This window comes from Rhinolophus sinicus, chromosome 12 (genome assembly GCF_057876585.1).
Source record: "Rhinolophus sinicus isolate RSI-liver-muscle chromosome 12, RSI-T2T, whole genome shotgun sequence".
Taxonomy (NCBI): Eukaryota; Metazoa; Chordata; class Mammalia; order Chiroptera; family Rhinolophidae; genus Rhinolophus; species Rhinolophus sinicus.
Genome location: NC_142512.1, coordinates 31,629,973 through 31,649,860, shown reverse-complemented (window position 1 = coordinate 31,649,860; position 19,888 = coordinate 31,629,973). Strand labels below are relative to the sequence as shown.

The 19,888-nt window shown below is 42.2% G+C and overlaps 1 protein-coding gene across 2 annotated transcripts in view; it reads left to right on the top strand.

Annotated features, from left to right (window-relative positions):
• The window catches only part of ANKFN1 (ankyrin repeat and fibronectin type III domain containing 1), a 378,383-nt gene that overhangs the window by 45,809 nt on the left and 312,686 nt on the right, over positions 1-19,888 (top strand). Inside the window, exon 1 of one of the 2 annotated variants that reach the window (XM_088802169.1) lies at positions 318-399. The exons of the other annotated variant lie outside the window; for it this stretch is intronic. The gene's annotated coding sequence lies outside the window, so the exon portion shown is untranslated. Of the gene's footprint in view, positions 1-317; positions 400-19,888 lie in introns of those variants that run through there. 2 annotated transcript variants of the gene reach the window in all.

The following is a 19,888-nucleotide window of genomic DNA, read 5'->3' as shown; positions in this document are numbered from 1 at the left end:
GAATGAATGAATGAATGAATGGTCAAGACTAAAATCTGGGTCCACTGACACCCGCTTTGAGCTCCTTCCTTCAAACCATGCTGCAGGCAACAAAGTATTGGCCCCAATACATTCCCCAGGAAAGGAAGGAGAGAGAAATCCCAGCATAAAATGTCAGATTCCTCACCTCCTGTCAGGACACTCCTAGCAGAAGGTATGCAACCTTCGCACACAGTGACCGAGTGGCTCACCCTGGCCTGCCACAGCAGCGGCCGTGTTTGCAGAGAAAGCACGGAGCTCCCAGTTCCTGGTTGGGAACCATGGTGAGGAGTCTAAACAGAGCTGGGCAGCCTCAAGCTGGAGCCTAGGGGAACAGCTTGGAAGCCCTGGGGCTCTGACCGGCCACCTGAGCTGCTAGTGGTAAGTCTGCCTTCTTTTTTAGGATTTGGGCTTAGCTCTTGGGCTCATTCATCTGGGTCCATGCCCCTGCCCTTTGGCAGCCTGACAGCTGGCCTTTTGAACTTCAATGAGAATCTATTTTCTTCCTTTGAGTAGAGGAAATCCAAATTTTTGCACTCCTGGCTCATTGCCCATTCCCACCCCACATTCTTCATCTCCCAGTGGTTTCTCTCTGGTTAACTGGACCCTGGTCTACAAAGAGTCTGATGAGCTGGTCCCCAAGTCTCCGCCAAGCATGTATCCATCAGACCTGCTCAAATGCCGCTTAGTTGCAGCTCAGAGCCTCTCCTGTGCATCTTTTTTTCTTTGAAATATGATCTTATTACTTTTTGCTGAAGCCACACATGACATACCTAAAAGTAATCCAAGTAAATATTTAAGCCAAAACTTTTCATCACTGGTAAAAATGATTTGTTGTTGAAAAGCTGGATTATTGGGAACAAATCCCTTGATACAAATGTAGATGGCGGGGGGGGCGGGGCGGATAAAACAGCAAAGCAAAGTAGATCAAGAGGCAAATGAAGCCGCAGCCGCCTCTGACAAATGGTGGAACACCTGTGGTTCTGCCCTGTGCGTCGCTCTGGAGAGCCCACTAGGCTGAAAAGATGGCAAAGCCCTGATGACATAATTTGTTGAGTTTATTTCATTAAATCTGAAGAGCGCTTGAAATCATTATGAGCAGAATGGCTGCTGCTCCAGCAGCACAGCCCACTGAACCAAGGATAGAAGTGGTAATCAGAGGGGAGTCGCGGTCTGAATCAGGGGCATGGCACGTGGTCCATATATTTTGTCTTAACTGCATGGCAAAACCCTCAAGCGGCTAAGTACAGACAAAATCCCCCTTGCCTCATAGATTAAATTCATTCATGCAGGGTTTTATTGACAAAAAAGAATGTTTGTAGTGTTTTATACATTATACAGACATTTAGGGCAATTGCTATTACAGTGCAGGCTAGCGTCTTTTATTATAGCAAGAAGTAATTGTTACCAATCCAGGAAAAGTTATGCATTACATAATTCTAGAACTTGTTCATGGGCTGAAGAACATGGTAAGCTCATTCCTGAGGGAGTTACTTCCTAAAAGATGGCTTCTCTCTAAAATGGTGAAGTCCGAAGTTTAGCTGTGGTTGCTATTTTAATCTGATTTACTGTTTATATGAGTCATTAGTATGAGGAGCTAGTCTGGCTTCTATGAAAATCAATTTTCTGCAGACTCTGGTTCTTTCTATTTTCTTCCATTTTTTTTAATGACTAAAGTAATACATGATTATAAAATAGCCAAGCAGAACATATGTATACAGAGTAAGAAGTGAAATTTTCTTTTTAATCCCTACCCCCAGGCCAAATCCATTCTCTTCCCTTTCCAGATATAACCACCATTTACTGATGTGTATCCTGCAGATAACTTTTTTTTATAAAAATGTACAGGAATATACACACAGATTATACATAAAAATAAATGTACATAACAGCATTGGATTGTTTTAAACTTGTAAATAGAATCACACTATATATTTTGGTCTTCAACTAGCTTTTCTTACTTAGGAATATGTTGTGGAGAGCTTTCTATGACAGTGTATGTAGATACACCTAATCTTTCAAACTATTGCACAGTGTTCTATAATTAACTATAGATTTTTTTGTTTTTTTTTCCTATTGCTAGAGTTTAGATTTCTTCACTATTCCAAACATATGTCAGATGTATACACACACACACACCAATGTGTGTGTTATATATATACGTGTGTGTGCGTATGTTTTATACACATATACATATATACACATATATATGCATGTATACATAAATACATTTTTGGGTTATTTCTGTAGAATATAGTATTTCTGTATGGTGAATTCCCAAAGAAGAGTTAACTGAGATAAACTATGTGTGCATTTTAAAGTGTGATACCGTCAAAGACGGTATCACCTTGCCCTCAGAAAGAGCTATGCCATCTCATACTGAGTAATGGTGTGTGTAATGGTGCCCTTTTCACCATTGGATCCATCATTTTATTTTTGCCGGCCTTGATAGAAAGTTACATGCCATGGTGATTTCATTTGCATTTCCCTGGTTGGGAGTGAGGTGGACCTAACCTTATCTTTAGGCGTTCTGCATAATGAATCTCTAGTCTAGGCCAAGTACATAAGAGAGAACTACACCAAATCCTGAAAAAAAAAAAAGAAAATGAGGTAATTTAAGCTCAGAACTGCATACACAATAAAAGGGGCCCCAGGTTGACTTCTTTAATGAGGCAATGCTAATTAGGTTAAAAGAAAGCAAGATAAAAATATGGAAAGAGTTCTGTTTAGCTTGGTATACACTGTGTAGAAATCAAGCTTCAAGTGCATGTGCAGCTATGTCCTGTGAGACCTTGGGCAAGTTACAGCTTCTGTGTATCTCAACATTCTCATCTGTGAAATGGGAAGCCTGATGTTACCCTCCTCATAGAACTTTATAATGAGATACTGCACATCTAATCTTTGGCACATATATGGGAAATATATGTGGGCTCTATAAATGTTAGCCAACATAATATTAATGACAATAGTTATTATTGTTATTCTAAGTTAAAGAGAGACAGTCCCACATCCCCAAGGGAAGACAGTCTCTGAGTAGTGACCAAGTGGTATTTGAGCGGGTCAGATGTATACATGCCTGGGACAGAGGTGGGTGGGAAGCCCGTTGACCCTTTATAGATCAGGATCTAGTTAATCAGAGAGAAACGATGAATTATTTCCTAATGGCAGACTAATTGGCTATCAGAACAGGAAGGGGTCTTAGAGGTGACGGACTATGAAAATCTCATTCTATGGATTAGAAAGAGACCCAAAGAGAAGTGAACTTATCTAAGATCACACAGCTGCCCAAGCAACAGAGTCAAACCTGGAACCTGCACTTGCAACTGCCCATGTGGCCTCCATTCCCATTTTCTGCATTATTCTCCACCTTTTCATTGAACAGGTAAAAATATAATGAGGAGTGGGTCTGCAGAAAAAGCTCTTTAGTTCTTGTTTCTGATTTCGGATGATAACAAAAAAATCACTAAATTAAGAATTCCTGCACCTTAATAAGGAAATGATACCTCGAAGGAAAAATGGGCAAAAGTGAAGAGCAAGTAATATACAGAAAAGGAAGTACAAACGGCCAATGCACATGTGAAAAGATGCTCAACTTGGCTAGTCATACGGGAAATGCACCTTGAAACAGTATTCATTTATTTAGTCAAAAAGAAATTTTTTTGACATTCAATATTATTTTATATTAATAAATAGCATAATAAATAGTATGATTTAAGAAGTGATCCCCAGGGTGGCTGGTTATCTCAGTTGGTTAGAGCATGGTGCTGATAACACCAAGGTTGACAGTTTGATCCCCACATGGGCCACTGTGAGCTGCGCCCTCCTTAAAAAAAAAAAAAAAAAGAAAGAAAGAAAAAAAAAACAAAGAAAGAAAAGAAGTGATCCCCCTGACTAGTCTAGTACCCACCTGGCACTATACATAGTAATATTACCATATTATTTACTATATTCCCTATGTTGTACTTCACATCCCATGACTATTTTGTAACTGCCCATTTGTACTTCTTAATCCCTTCACCTTTTCCACCCTGCCCCCCAACCCTTTTCCCTTTTGTCACTCCAGCAAATCTGGTACCCATCTGACACCATACATAGTTATTGCAATATTATTGACTGTATTCCTTATGCTATACCCTACATCCCCATGACTGCTTTGTAACAAACAATTTGTACTTCTCAATCCCTTCCCCTTTTTTACCTACCTCCAATCCCCCTCCCATCTGGCAACCATCAGTTTGTATCTGTTTTGTTTGTTTATTTTGTTAGATTCTACTTATAAGTAAAATCATATGACATTTGTCTTTTTCTGTCTGATTTACTACACTCAGCATAATACCCTCTAAGTCCATCAATTGTTGCAGATGGCAAGATTTCATTCTTTTTATGGCTGAGTAATATTCCATTGTGTGTGTGTATGTATGTGTGTGTGTGTGTGTGTGTGTGTGTGTGTGTGTGTGTGTGTGTATGTATGTATCACCTCCACTAGGCTGAAAAGATGGCAAAGCCCTGATGACATAATTTGTTGAGTTTATTTCATTCATCCATTCAGGGACACCCAGGTTGCCTTCATATCTTGGCTATTGTAAACAATGCTGCAATGAAAATATGGATGCACATGTCCCCTTGAAGTAACTTTTTGGGTTTCTTCAGATAAATACCCAGAAGTGAGATTACTAGGTCCTTCTCTGTCTCTTGTTATAGCCTTTGTTTTAAAGTCTATTTTGTTTGGTATAAGTATTGCTACCCGAACTTTTGTTTTGTTTTGTTTCCATTTTCATGAAGTATCTTTTTTCCAACTCTTTACTTTCAGTCTGTGTAGGTCTTTCTAACTGAAGTGAGCCTCTTGTAGGCAATATATGTAAGGATCTTGTTTTCTTATACATTCAGCCACCCTATCTTTTGATTGGAGCATTTAATCCATTTACATTTAAAGTAATTGTTGATAGATATGTTGTTTGCCATTTTATTTTTCATATTTTTTATCTTTTTTTTTCCACCTTAAAGAAGTCCCTGTAATGTTCCTTGTAATACTGGTTTGGTGGTGATGAACTCCTTTAGTGTTTCCTTGACTGGGAAGCTCTTTATCTGTCCTTCTATTATAAATGATAACTTCACTGAGTAGAGTAATTTTATTTATAGTTCCTTGCTTTTCATCACTTTCAGTAGTTTGTGCCAATCCCTCTGGCCTGCAAAGTTTCTGTTGAAAAATCAGCTGACAGTCTTATGGGAGCTCCCTTGTAGTTAACTGCTTTTTTCTTGCTGCTTTTAAGATACTCTCTTTGTCTTTAACTTTTGGCATTTTAATTATGATGTATCTTGGTGTGGGTCTGTTTGGGTTCATATTGTTTGGGACTCTCTGCACTTCCTGGGCTTGTATATCTTTTTCCTTCACCAGGTTAGGGAAGTTTTTTGTCATTATTTCTTCAAATAGGTTCTCAATCTCTTGCTCTCTCTCTTCTTCTGGTACCCCTATGCTGTGGATGTTGGTATGCTTCATGTTGTCCCAGAGGCCCCGTAAACTGTCCTCATTGTTATTTTCCTGTACTGACTGGGTATTTTCTGCTACCTTACTTCTAAATCACTGATTTGATACTCTGCTTCATCTATTCTACTGTTGATTCCCTCTAATGTATTCTTCATTTCAATTAATCGTATTCTTTATTTCTGATTGGATCTTTTATATTTTCTATCTCCATTTTTAGTTTCCTATCTCTGCTGAAGTTCTCCCTGAGATCACTGAGCATTGTTAAACCAGTGTTTTTGAACTCTACATCTGGTAGATTTCTTGTCTCCATTTTGTTTAGTTCTTTTCCTGGAGCTTTGTTCTGTTCTTTTATTTGGGTCATGTTTCTTTGTCTCTCCCTTATGGCTGCCTCTCTGTATTTGTTTCTATATATTAGGTAGGGCTTCTATGCCTCCCAATCTTAGTAGAGTGGCCTTATGTTGTAGGTGTCCTATGGGGCCCAGAGGCACAGTCTCTCTGGTCACCAGAGCCAGGTGCTCCAGGTGTGTCCCTTGTGTGGGTTGTGTGTGCCCTCCTGTTGTAATTGAACCTTGTTAGCTGTTTGCACATCAGAGGGAGGGATTGACCCTCAGGCTTATTGGTTGTAACAATTGGCTGTGACTACAGTGGAGAAGTTGTGGTGAATGGGCTGACCCTACAGAGCAGGATTTGATTTAGCAGGTCACTGGTGCCTTCCCCGTCTGCCCTTTGAGTGTGTCTTCCTTGGAGGCAACCAGGTGATGCTCCGGCCACTAGGTGGCCACTGGGTGTGGGACCCACTGCAGGCAGAGTTCAGCCAAATCTTGTGCCCTGCCACGACCACCTGGAATGAGCAACAAAGCAATCCATAGATGGCCACCACCTGCACTGTGCTTAGAGGTGCCTTGAGAGGCCAAGCTGCAAACCAAGGCCAGCTGTGGCTAGTGCCGGGCTTACGGCTGCTCAGCCAGAGGTACAGGACATGCTGCTACTTGTAGCCAGATACTACTTGTTTTGGTTTTGTGAACCTTTGAGAGATTTTAGAAAGGTCTGCAACATGAGCCACGGCAGGCCATTTGTATGGAAAAGCCACTGGAAGAGGCTTGGGTGTATCCAAAAGTTAGGTGGGCAGGGTCTCAGGAAATCGCCAGGGCAGGGCAAGTGAAAGGGGGTAGGCAGGTTGATGGAAACTCAGCAATGTCAGCCACCTGCATCTACATACCATGAAGCAGGAGGGCTCAACAAAGAAGCAATGGCTTCTGCCAGCTCTGTTCAGGAGGAAACTGCCTCTTCAGCTCTCGCCCTGAAGGCAGACAACTCAGTTCCTCCCTATATGTCCCTGTCACCTTTTCAGGTGCTGCCCCAATGCTGGAGCTCAGATCAACTGAGTCTATTCAGTGAGTAAGTCCATGTGAGGGTCCTTTAATAGAATCACCTGGGACTATAGCCACCCTCCATCTCACCTAGCCCCAATGTCCGCTGGTTTTCACATACAGAACTTATGGGGACTTCTTTCCCTGGCACTGAAACCCTGGGCTGGGGAGCCTGATGTAGGGCTGGGACCCCTCACTCCTGTGAGGGAGCCTCTGCAATTGAGATGTCCCTCCCAATTTTTAGTGGTCACATGTGGGTGTAGGACCTGCCCATTCTTTGTCCCCTTCTACCAGTCTCAACGGGGCTTCTTTTGTATATCCTTAGTTGTAGGGATTTGATTCAACTAGACTTCAGGTGATTCTCAATGATGATTCTGTAGTTGTAATTTTGATGTGGTTGTGAGAGGATGCAAGCACAGCATTTACCTACTCTGCCATCTTGACCAGAAACCCTCCTCCAAAAAGAATTTTTGAGTGACTGCTATGGGCCAGGAATGGTTCATTTTCCATCTAGATTGAGAACAATTGAAAACCGTAATAACACCATGTGTTGATGAGGATATAAGGAATTGGTACTCATACATTGTATGGAGATGGGGGAACAAAACCCATGTTTGGAAAACCATTTGAATAACTCTGGGCAGAATAACACCTCGTTTCCAAAGATGTTCATGTCCTAATCCTCAGAACCTGTGAATATGTTAGGTAATGTGGCAAGGAGGAATTAAATTTTCAGATGAATAAAATTGCTAATCTTAGCTGATCTTAAAATGGGGAGATTATCCTGGATTATCCAGGTGGAGCCACTGTCATCTCAACGGTCCTTAAAGGTTGAAGAAGGAGGCAAAAGAATCAGTCAGAGAAGGAGAAATAATGACATAAGCAGGGTCAGTGATGTGAGGACTCACCTTGCCGTTGCGAGCTTTGGAGATGGAGGAAGGCAACCATAAGTCAAGGAGTGGAAAAGGCAAGGAAACAGATTTCTCCCTAGAGAAATTTAGGGAGAAAGCAATGTAGTCCTAGCAACCCCTTGATCTTACCTCTGTGAGCTCCATGTCAGAATTAAAACTTGTAATCACATAGGAGATAGCCGCTGGAAAAGGAATAGCCCCAAGGCACATGGTGTCCCAGGAGAGCAGTTTTTTCAGACTCTTCCTTCATCTTTAACTTTTGTTTAAGATATATTTTGCACACCAGACAATTCACCCATTTAAAGTAGAATATCCAGTGTTTCTAGTATGTTCACAAAGTTGTACATCCATCACCACAATAAATTTTAAAATATTTTCATCAAAACAAAATAAACCCTGTACCCATTTGCAGTCATTTTCCTTTCCCCCCAATTCCCCAGCCCTGGGAACCTGACTAACCTGTTTTCTGTCCTTGTAGCTTTGCCTATTCTGCACATTTTCTATAAATGGGATTATACAATATATGCTCTTTTGTGACTGGCTCCTTTTATTTAGCATAATGTTTTCAAGGTTCATTTAAGTCATTGCATGTTTCAATACTTTTAATTGTTGAATAATATTCCATTGTATGTATATACAACATTTTTTAATACATTTATCAATTGGTGGACATTTGAATTGTTTCCACTTTTGACTATTATGAATAATGCTACAATGAACATTCATGTACAAGCTTTTGTGAGGTCATGTGTTTTCATTTCTCTTGGATGTACACCTAGGAATGGAATTTCTTGATCATATGGTAACTGTTTAAATTAACCCTTTAAGGAACTATTTTCCAAATTGCTTCCAAAGTGCCACACCAAATTTATATTCCTACCAGCACTGTATGAGGGGTTCAGTTTTACCACAGAGTCCTTTAGTTTTCAAGTACTTTTCATTATGCCTGATTTGCATGGAAATATCTCTGTTATAAAATCAAATAGATGCATTTATACCTTACAATCTGAGACAATATATTTACTTATGTCCTTTCCCTTATCAGGGTTGGTACTATTATTGCTGCTGCTATGGTTGCTAGTGCTGACAGCTGGCGTTTGTTGAGGGCTTACAAAGTGCCAGACACTGTTCAAGTGTTTTACATGTATTAACATACATTTAATCCCTCAGCAACCCTCTGAGATGGGTAGCCCCGCCGAGAAATAAGGATAGCTTGTCCTGGAAGAGCAGTAGTGGCAATGGTAAGAAGTGAAGAGATTATATCATGTATTTATTTGTTTATGGAGTCCACAAACGTTTATTGAGCATTCACTCTTTGCTTGGCACCCTGTGCTATACTGAGTTTACTGCTATGAGCAAAAGAGATTTTGTTTCTGTTCTCAAGGAACTTATAATCTATTGATTTGAGAGATACTTAAGACCCCTTATTGATTCATCTGTGTGGGGAAATGTTTCAAGTCTTGGCGGCTGGAGGACAGTTGTGTCACTTCCTGAGATAAGGAACGTGGAGATTTGGAGAGGTGGGAGGGGCAGATAGAAAAGGATGAGGACAGCGTTTGAACAGTTGATCCACAGGGGTTGGTAAGACGTGTAATAAACACTTGGTTATATGGATCTGGACTTTAGAACGGAGATCTGAACTAGACATATGAACTTCGGGGTCACATAGACTGTAATTGAAATGGGTACAAGTGCCAAGGGGAAGAGTGGAAAAGTGATGTGAGAAGACCTTCTAGGACTGGGCCTTGAGCAACATTGACATTTAAAGGCAACATAAAGAGAGATGAGACAGCAAGTAAGCAAGCAGCCAAGTAAGTAAAAAGGAAAAAAAAAAAAGTTTGTAAAATTCTCAAAGCCAAAAGAAAAGTACATTTCAAGGAAGGGAGCTGTCAGCTGTTCTGAATGTCACTCAGAGGTCATAGAACGTAAAGGTGCTTTGGCTTGAGAGTCTCAGTAGTCACTGGTGATCTTCCAGAAAGCTCTGTGGTGCAGTGGTGTGGAGGAAGTACACCAGGCCTCACAAAAGCCAGTACAAAATGATGAAATGGAGGTAGAAAGATGACAAGTCTTTTAAGAAGCTTGGGAAAGAAGAATCTAGAGTAGGGCAGTAACAAACAAGGAAAGCACGTTTTTGTCTTTGATGGAAGCAGCTGAAGCTTCTATAGATAGAAGTATCTAAGTGCTATTGATATGAATTCAGTAAAACACAAGAGTAATGACTTATGCTGTATATTCAGCTGTACATTAATAATTTTGCCTATACCCTTTGTGCGTAGATTTGAGCAAGTGTTGAAAGTCTTAGTAGGTATGGAGTAAACAGAAAAGCATAAACTATATTCTGGACCTGTTATTCATGCATCAAGTTATTTAATCACATTAAGTTTCAGTTTCCTCATCTTACTTTTCAGGATTATTGTAACAATGACAAATAACATATGAAAAGCCGTCATCATCACGCCTGGCACTTAGCTCCCAATAAATGGTAGCACGTATTTCACTCCACACAGCTGTGCAATTTGTATTAGTCAAATCCTTCTTTCTTGTTTTCACTGCTGGCAGGGATGTTGTATCCATTAATTTAAGCTTCAAATAGCTACCTAGGTTTCCTGTCTCTAAGCCTAATTCTCAAACGATGCTGCATTCTTCCATCATCAACATGCATTCATTCTTTCAGCACAGGTTTACCGTCTCTGTCACATTCCTCAGCTATATTTGTAATCACCTATTGTTTTCATCACTGTCATTACCGTTCCATAAAACGGAGTCCCCCTGCATCAACCTGCCTGCCACTCACAGCCTGGACCTTACACGGCTCGACTTAACCGATTTCTACATCTCACTTCATTCCGCTCTTCCACAAACCAAATTGTCCCATCCTCTCATCATTTTTTGGACTTGGTTCGTGGCATTTTCTTCCCAGTGCTGACCTCGATCCCTATCAGAAGGCTTCTTATGACGTTTGGCAATCTTAGCATGTGCCATTTCCAGTTGAATCCAACCCTTAGTACTCTCCTACCTAAGAAAACATTCTCACCTGGTTATCCCAGCCCTGTCAGGTAACACTTGGACCAGCATGAAAGTAAAAGAAAATCAGAAAGATAATTGATAAAACGAATAATATACTCTGATACAGAACTTCCTGGAATGTACTGTTTGTTTCACAATTCTAACTGCCTTCTCCACACCCCTCGAGAGGATTGCACCATCACATTGAATTCAGGAGGTTTGTGTATTAACTCGCCATGACCAGGCTCCCTTTCTTGAATGTCCTGTCCCTCTCAGCATGCTACTTACCCTTCTCGTCCTCTACAGCCAAAATGAGAGTATTTTCTTTATTCTTGCAATACTCACCCTGTCCCACCCCCTCTGCTGTCATCCATGTCGTCATCCATTCACACTTACGCTAACTTTTGAATGCTTTTTGAATGTATGTTTTTCTTTCCCCTTCCCCTGACATTTTAACCTGTATCCTTGCCCCTCTAGTTCCTTTGTCAGAGGACATAATAGTTATTCTTCTTGGAAATGCGGATCTGTACCCAACTGAGAATCTGTGACTCCACATTACTTGTAAAATAGTGTCCAGAACCCCGTTCCCACTCCTCCCCTTCACCTTTTCAAGTTCTCCCTACTTCCTTTAAGATCTTATTCCAAATGGTGTGTTCTACCCCACTTTTCCCCAAAGTCACCCTGGGGATGTTGTTGCGTTCTCTCCCTTGCTCAGGTGGTTTCCCCCACTTATCATCACTTCTCGGCTCTTCCTCAAGCTCTCACGTTGAACATCCTCCAGGAAATTAGCACCCTAGCTGTTAATGATCTCTCAGCTTAATCCTGAACTGGACAGTAGGCATGTGATGCTTATGTTTGGCTGTCTTTGCTGTCTTGGAATTTTATATCTGATAAGCCTCTTAATGTTGACATTATCTTTGGCCCTGTTGCTAGAGGTGAAATAGCTATCAAAAGGGCAAGGGGATTTCTGCTCCATTCTGTGTGGTCCAGCCTCCACCAGGAACGTCACACCAAAGATGGATAGTAGCCAAATGGCACAGATTCAGAGGGAGAATGCCAGGGAAAAAAAAAGAATCTGAGAATGTAACTATTCAGAGTGAGTAGATTGGACGATTGTCTCCAAATACGTATAGGAAGGTGCTTAAGTGTGGTCTGTTTGGCCCAGAGAGTAAAGAGAGAGTTCACTGGGTTGATATAAAAACATTAGCGACTGGTACAGTACAAGCAAGGACCAGTCAGAAGGCATATTGGCTGTGAGGTTGGAAGAGAGCACCGGAGAACTTTCTCGCTGGCCTAGGCATTAAGCCCTGGGTTTCTGGGTCATGGGAAAGTTAGGATAGTGGGGTAGTAGTGGGGACTCTGAAGGAGGTAAGTTGGTCAGAGCTTTAACTGTACAATTGACACAGCCTTTCTGGGCCTTCCGACTAAAGACCAGGCTTGGCTACTTAGCAGACTGGTTTTCTGCAAATTGGCAGAGAACGAATGTACCACGAGACGAATTGGCCATTCTGAGGATTGGCTTTCTGGTGATTGGTTAGCTTTCACAAATAATACCATCGTGAAGAAGTTAGAGGGAGATAGCTTTTCAACATAATCTTCATGTAATTATGAGCTATCTTTTGAGGTAGTGAGCATACTGTCTCTGGAGGTGTGTCAGTCTCTGACAGGCCATCATTTTCCAACGGAAAATAATAATAATAAATAAAAAAGACCTTTGGTCCCTTCCAACCTTGAAAGTCTGCACTCTTACTAGGGTGTACATTCTTCGTTTTATAGATGAGGAAACTGAAACTCTGGGAGGAAACGTGAGTGAGACCTGCTTTGTTATTGCTGTTTTACTTCCATATCGTGGATTTGTTTTTCTATTTGTTGTCACCCCCACATGTAGTTTGCTTTTTCTACCCCCGGCAATGACTAGAAGAGACTGTACACACAACAGGGGTTCGATAAGCCTGTGATATGTGAATGGATCAATTGCTCATCCCTACCTACCTCTCAAACTCAGGATCCCAGAAAGAAAATCCTCTACTTCTCCTGCTTCAGATTATTGGAACTTACCCCTGCTTCTTCCTCCCCTGACCAAATGCTAATGGAGGTGCTAATGAGGCCCTCTGGCCATCAGAAAGAAAGAGAAAGAAAATCAAATAGTCTAATTAATCCACAAATTACAGTCACTGAAAAAAAGAGGTCATATTTCCTATAGAAAGCCAGACAGGGACTAATGGGCAGTAAAGCATTGGTCTTGGCTCCTTTGGGTGTGTAGTTTGGAGGTTACCTGTTGTTTTTTCAGGGATTATGAGGCACCACTTGGCTTCCATTTGGGTGGAGCTCACCAGAACTTCATTCCAAGTCTGAGCTGTCTGTTTGCTTATTAAATGGGAAAAGGAGGGCAGAGAGTAACCTCTTTGTATAAGGTGAGCCTAATATTAATAGCAAACATTTATTGAGTACTCATTATGTGCCAGGAACTATACTAAGCGTTTTACTTGGATGATATCATTGAATCCTGTACGATTACTTCCCCATTGTATACACAGGGAAACTGAGTCTTGGGCAGGATAGGTAACTTACCCAAGGTCACACAATAAGTGGCTAAATCTGTTGTTCAAGGTTTAGTTGGTACTGAGTCCACTAGTTATATTCAAAGCCCAGGCTTAACTCTTCCCACCTACACCATGTGCTCTTGGGCGGCTGCATCTCCAGTCAGTGAACTCTGGGAATGCCACACATCTACTGCCTTGAGCACCTTGGGATTGGAGCTAACACTACGCAAAATGGGATTTTAATGGGTTGGTTTAAGGATGTTTGGAGGGTGTGAGTGGGGAGGTGACATGCCAGAACCATTTCGTGGGCCAGAGCAGAAAGGGAAGGAGGGTACTCAGTGACCTGTGTTCTGCTGGTTTAGAGCAGACCCTCTCTAGGGTTTCCCGACAGGACACAGAGGATCTTTGCGATAGCAGGAAATGTAGGTCTTTATCCATTGAGAATCAAGACAACTACCAATATGCTGAGTAGAAAGCAAATTTAAAAGTGTGAAATTGCAAGGTGTGCTAAGTTGGAAACCCAAGGAATGAGGCAAGAGGGTAGGAATACTTAGGCATAAACAGAGCGCCCTTGCTGCTTATGGATTCACAGTTGGCTTTTCCAGAAAGCCCAGTGTGCATCATGTGTGTGAGTGTGTGACTGTCACATAGGGCATTGTGCAAGTCACTGCAAGTCTACAAACATTTATGGGAGGCATTCCTGGCCTCGTCAGTCCCACTCAGACCTTGGACCAGTAAGAACCCCTCTGAGAGCATCTCTTTTGCACTCAGTCTAGGCTGAAATTAGTCGTACCTGGTGACCTGTAGGCCAGGGGTCCACAGAACAACAAATATAACAAGAGGCACACCCACCTTAGTCACACACTATCCTAGCCCAGCGTTTCACAAACTCTGAGGCACATATGAATCACCTGGGGGCCTAGTTAAAATTCCAATTTTGATTCAGCAGGTCTGGGGTGGGACCTGAGACTGCATTTCTAACAGGTTCCCAGGTAGTGCCGATAATGCTGGGCTCTGAACCCCACTCTAGACCTTTTACATAATTGTCTCTTTTGATTCTAGTGTAATGTGCGTGAATTGCCGCGTTGGCCAGATTGAAAGCACTCAGGCTGACAGTAGTGGATGATTTGGCCAATCACTAATGAGCTCAGTCTAGGTCTGATAACTCCAAACCCTGTGCTTCTTCTGTTACGCACCAGTATAGTCCACGTGCACGTTCAAGCTGCAGCTTCCTCGAAACTCAATGGGGTGACCTACAAATATGGCCCCTGGCACTGGGGCACAGGAAAGACCCAAGCTTCCCTACCCTCCAGGAACTGATTTACTCAGCCTACTGTCATCCAAGTCCCTGGGACTGGCGTTCTAAGCCCACCCCAACCCTTGTGTCCAGCTCCTGACCTCAGGCAGAGCCCACTTTCTAGTGTTCCAACCGGAGGCTCAGGAGAACTCTTTACTTCCGCTGGCCTAGCCACTCACCAACATGAACTCACCTTGCCCCTCCGATTAGACTGCATGGACTAGCCTACCTGGGATGGTCTAGAGTACCAAGCCCTCCTTTCAGATTAATGGTTTGCCCTTACCAGTCCCACCCTCGAGAAGCCATCCATTTTCTCCCCATCTTTTCAGCCACCCTGGCCTTTACCCCATGCTGCTCTTGGTTCCCTTTCCTGGCCTGGCTCTGACCTCCTCACATGCCTCATAGCGAGGTGACACAGTTTCTGAAATGGTCTTTGGCTTCCTGGGGCTAACATCCTAGTTGGAGTGACAGATGCAAATAGCCAGTCACTTGTCTCCCTTCCTCTGCCCTCCCCTACCTGCTTCCCCATCTTTAAATACTCAAAGCTTAAAGGATCCACCGCGAACACCATCTTTCCCATAAGTGTTTCCTGATCTCCTTAGCTGACATTGGCCTCTCCTTCCTCGACACCCCTCCCTACCCAGCATCACCTTTCTGCATATGTCTCATAGCATTTGACACTTTTAGCCTTGCCCTGTGATCACCCTTGGCCATGACATCCCTTGTATCTTTGGCTCCTTGGAAGAAGTCCCTATGTTGGGTCTATTGTATCTCCAGCAATGTGCTTAAAAAAAATGGCTGTTAAAAGAATGAAATTATTTCAAGTCAGACTAATAAACAGCATCATAAAGGAATGAAAACCTAACAGGTGGAAGAACAATTGAGTAACTGAATAAAAAGAAGGCTGGGAAAGGGCGGTGGGGCGACCCGCTGGAGGTCTCCTGGAGGAAATAAGGTCTATGTGTCTCTTGAAGGGTGAGTAGAGTTTCCATGGTGGGATTAATAATGATTCTAATAATAACTGAAAGTTATAGAATACTGGCTAAGCCATGTGCTCATTTCCTCCTCATCATAGCCTTGTAAAATAAGTTGGTCCTATATAGTTTCCATTTTGCAGATCAAGAAACACATAGAAAGGCACAGAGAAGCCAGCTCGCTTTTTCCAGAACATACGGAAAATAAATAAGGAAGTCAGAATTCGAATCCAGCACTGGGACTCCATAGCAAATGTTTGAAAAGCTAAGGCTGTGGGTACGAATGGGGGTGATTCAGGCAGAGGTAATGGCATGGCAGGAGCAGAAGTAGGACGAGAGGGGGGAAGCACCGACTCATCCCACATAGCAGGGGCAGACCAGGCCCACGGTGGGGCCACCGTGGTGTCAGACAAGGCTGGGAAGGTGGTCTGGGGACAGGCTGGGGTCATGTTTTCCCTCCACGAGCATGAAGAGTACGAGCCATGGAGAAGAAATATCGAGTCAATCTTGCACTGAGAAGCGTTATTTATGTGCTGTCTCTGGCCTGGACCCCGGGGCTGCTGTAGCGAGGGCAGTGGGGATCACAGCCAGAGCCCCTGGATAGCTCTGCGGGCCCTGGTGCTCACTGCAAAGTCACACTTTGGAGAATATAGCTGCTGGTGACGCCCAGAGTGGCCCAAATAAAAGTCAAATACCACATTCAGTCCTCCAGGGGTGTTTTTGCTATTAAATTAAGTCTGGAAAATAAATAATTGTCTTTGGATATGATTTGAGAGATTTTGGGTCGTTGAACACTCAGTCAGGAAAAAAAAAAAGAAAAAAGCAGCTAACTATTTCTTGAAAGATTCTTTGACTAGCTCCCCCTGCCAGAGGACAGCAGATCACAAGGAAGGCTTGCTGTCTGAGAAGAGCTGCTTTTTTTCCCCTCCTTGACACAATTATCCCAGAAAAATAGAGGGGGGAGGGGAGGCTCCATCATATGTTCCAATTTTTATTGCTACATTCCTTGGATGGCTCCATATGTTTACCTTTAGCTGACTTTAGACTTGGTGTTCTCTGTGGCTGCTGGCGTCAGCCACAGAATTCTTTCATGTCTATTACTTTATTAAGGAATGTAAAAGCCACATACAGACCGACCAGGGGACACAACGGTACAAGACACAAATAACCCTGAATGCGCTTGCAAAGAGCCTAAGGAGGCTTCACACCTAATCCTCCCAGATGGGCTGTAAGGCTTTCAAGAACCAAAAGGGGGCACTCTTAGCACTCATCCCAAGCCCAATCAGTAATAGCATTCTTGGGAATAAATAGTGCAGAAACAGCGCGCTGCTTTTCTGACGGCAGCGGACCGGGTGAAAGAAACCACTTTATCACCAGCGATTCGTTGTTGTTTTTTGTTGTTGTTGTTATTTTTTCTTCTTTTTTTCTGTCTTTGACTTTTGTTAACTAAAAATGGAATCTCCAAATCATAGGGAGGTAGTTAAGATTAAATAGGATAAATGCACAAAAAAATTGCTTTGCATAAAGCCTTGGCACATCTATTATAAATGCTAAGAAAGAGCAGCTATTATTTAAGCATATACTCTGAGATTTTTCTACCTCGTAATAGGGGCACAGCACCTAGGTCCAGACTGGCTCATAGCACAAGGCTGTAATTGTGGAATGTCCCTCTATTGGGCAACGTTAGAGGGAAGCATTACCCAACTCCTACTGTGTGCCCAGCACTTTGCATGCATTACCTGGTTGTCACAATGTTATAGATTAGGAAATTGAGGCTCACGGAGTGTAAATATAGTGCCCTGATAGGCAGCAGAGGCAGGATTTGAACCCAGGTCTGCCTGGCTGATTCTAAGCCTGGGCTTTTCCCATTAGACAAGGGAGCACAACTCAGGACCAACTTTTCATAATACCTGGTTTTCACACGTAGTCTCAGACTCCCACAAACACTTTACAAGAGCTTGAAGCCAGCACTGACAACTTCTAATCACCTAGAGATACAATTCCAATCTTACTCAAGGACATAAACTAAAATTCTTAAATTTTGGGGGCGAGAAGGGAAGAACTGAGGAAGTAGGTAAGGGGGATAATTCCTATGCCACCAGCCTCCAAAGATGTATTTCTCTGTGGCAAGAGGATCCATGCTTGTTCTCCTTTCAGTGAGTCTCTCCAGGCTGGTACACCAACCGCCAGGTCCCCAAACTTCTCAGAACAAAGTCTGCAATTTGCTTAAACACCACCTTTCTTCCCTGTTTCCCTCCCAGGATCTTCACTCTATTTGCAGATTTCTGCTTTTGTAGGCGTTTATAGCCTGCGCTCTCACCACGCAATATATTGGGAGGTTAAAAGAGAGCTCTCCCTCAGAGGTTGGAGCGAGGATGGTCTGAGCTAGAAAGACTGTAGAGTGGGGCTGTGTTTTCACTTCCCTCACGGAGGCAATGCCTACCCACCTATTTCTTCCTAGTAGGTGCTCAATGATTAAGCGTAGCAATGCTTTGACTCGACATGGAAAGGAAAGGAGGGATTCTTTGCTGAGATGACAAAACATGTTTGTCTTGTGATTTCCCTTGAGAACCTGGAGTGGCTTGCCATTGAAGGATGTTTGGTTTATCAAGAGGATAACCCCTTAGTCAAACTAAGAAAGCCCTCAGCCCCATTTAGGATGAGATGTTCTCTCAGTGGATATAGGGAATTCTGTCCTGGAAGATTTACTGATGACTACCCCTCAGGCCACCCGGTCCTTCAAGGAGGTCTTCAGACTCAACGTCTCTTTTCATCTCTTTGCATCATTGGGAAATTTTTCATAAAACGAGATACTATGTGTGTCTAGTGTTTACACTGGGCCAGTATTTCCCAAGGTGGTAATAAAGGCGCTGAGAAGTCCTGTAGTAAAGAAACCTATGTCACTTTACTTAATCCAGAGATTCTCATATATATCTGACCACAGAATCCATTTAGCATAACATCTATTAATATCCCATGGAAAGAGTTTAGGTATAAACATATAAACTCTTGAAACTGCTTAGAAGGGATAACCTCAACTTATTGATGGATTTAGATAGACTATTTAAAGCAGAACTATTGGTCACATATTTGGGACAAAATCTGCCTTAGTGGTCTGTCTGGATTATTTTTAGATCTGTGTAAGTGTGTGTGCATGTGTTTATATATACTACATATAAATATGCATTTTTAACTGCAAGTTTAGAAGATGAGGGAAAAAAACGAAGGAAGGAATATTCCCTTTTATGACAAAAAAGCAATTGGTGTCCTTCAGGAGAAGGGTACATTTTAATGCATTATTGCCATCTCTTATTGCTGGCAGCTTCTGTTCACAGCTTCCTATAATGGACTCCTGTTCTCACTGAATGCCCTGACAATTGGAGATGACACCCCTTCTCATCAATTTCCCAGAGCCCGGCCCACCCCTCCCCCCAATCCTCACCCAAACACTTCTTTCCAAGTCATTGATACCATGGGCTGTACTCATCATATCCTTTCGGATGATAAATAATTAGGAAAATAGTGGGGGTTTTTCAGCATTCTGATTTAATTTTTATTTGCAGAGCATGTTTCTAAAGAAAATTCTTAGAAACCCACTCTGTAAAAAAAAAAAAAAATAAGGTACAATTTTATATATTTTTTAATTGTTGCAAAGCTATGGCAGTTGTTCTTAAATTATCTTAAATGAAATATAAGGTTGTTTTCTGAAATCGAACTTTACCCGTGGGTTTTTTTTTTTAATTGTCACATATAGGGTGATTTTAAAGTAAATAAGAGCACAAGGTTCATATTATTTTAAATGTATATTGTATTTGTCTTCTCAACGCTGTGGTTTTCAGGTCTGTGAATAGCATCATAGTATGGAGCCAGCCTATTAAGCAGCCTGTTTGGGTAAGGAAACCCGTGGACCAGCACAATGTTCTATTACTCACTGTGCCCTTCCAATATGGTTAGAATTCCACAACCTAAATGATCATTTGTTGAACAAATTCATGCTTTTATTAGTCAAAATACAGAGAAAACAGAGCCTCCCTGTTTCAAGATATTTGCTAATGCATGGTTAATTATCACATATAGCTTACTATAATTCATTTTACAGGGGGGACCTCCTGCAGGTAACATACTAGCAGTTTATGAACCAAAATAACCTCACTATAGATTAGAGCTGTTCCAGGGCCGGTCAGACAGTTGGTGCTTCTAGACCTTCTCACTTCACATTGCTAATTCGAACAAGGCTTTATTTTTATATTTGTCAGCAGCAAGACTGTAGGATGGTTGTTAAAC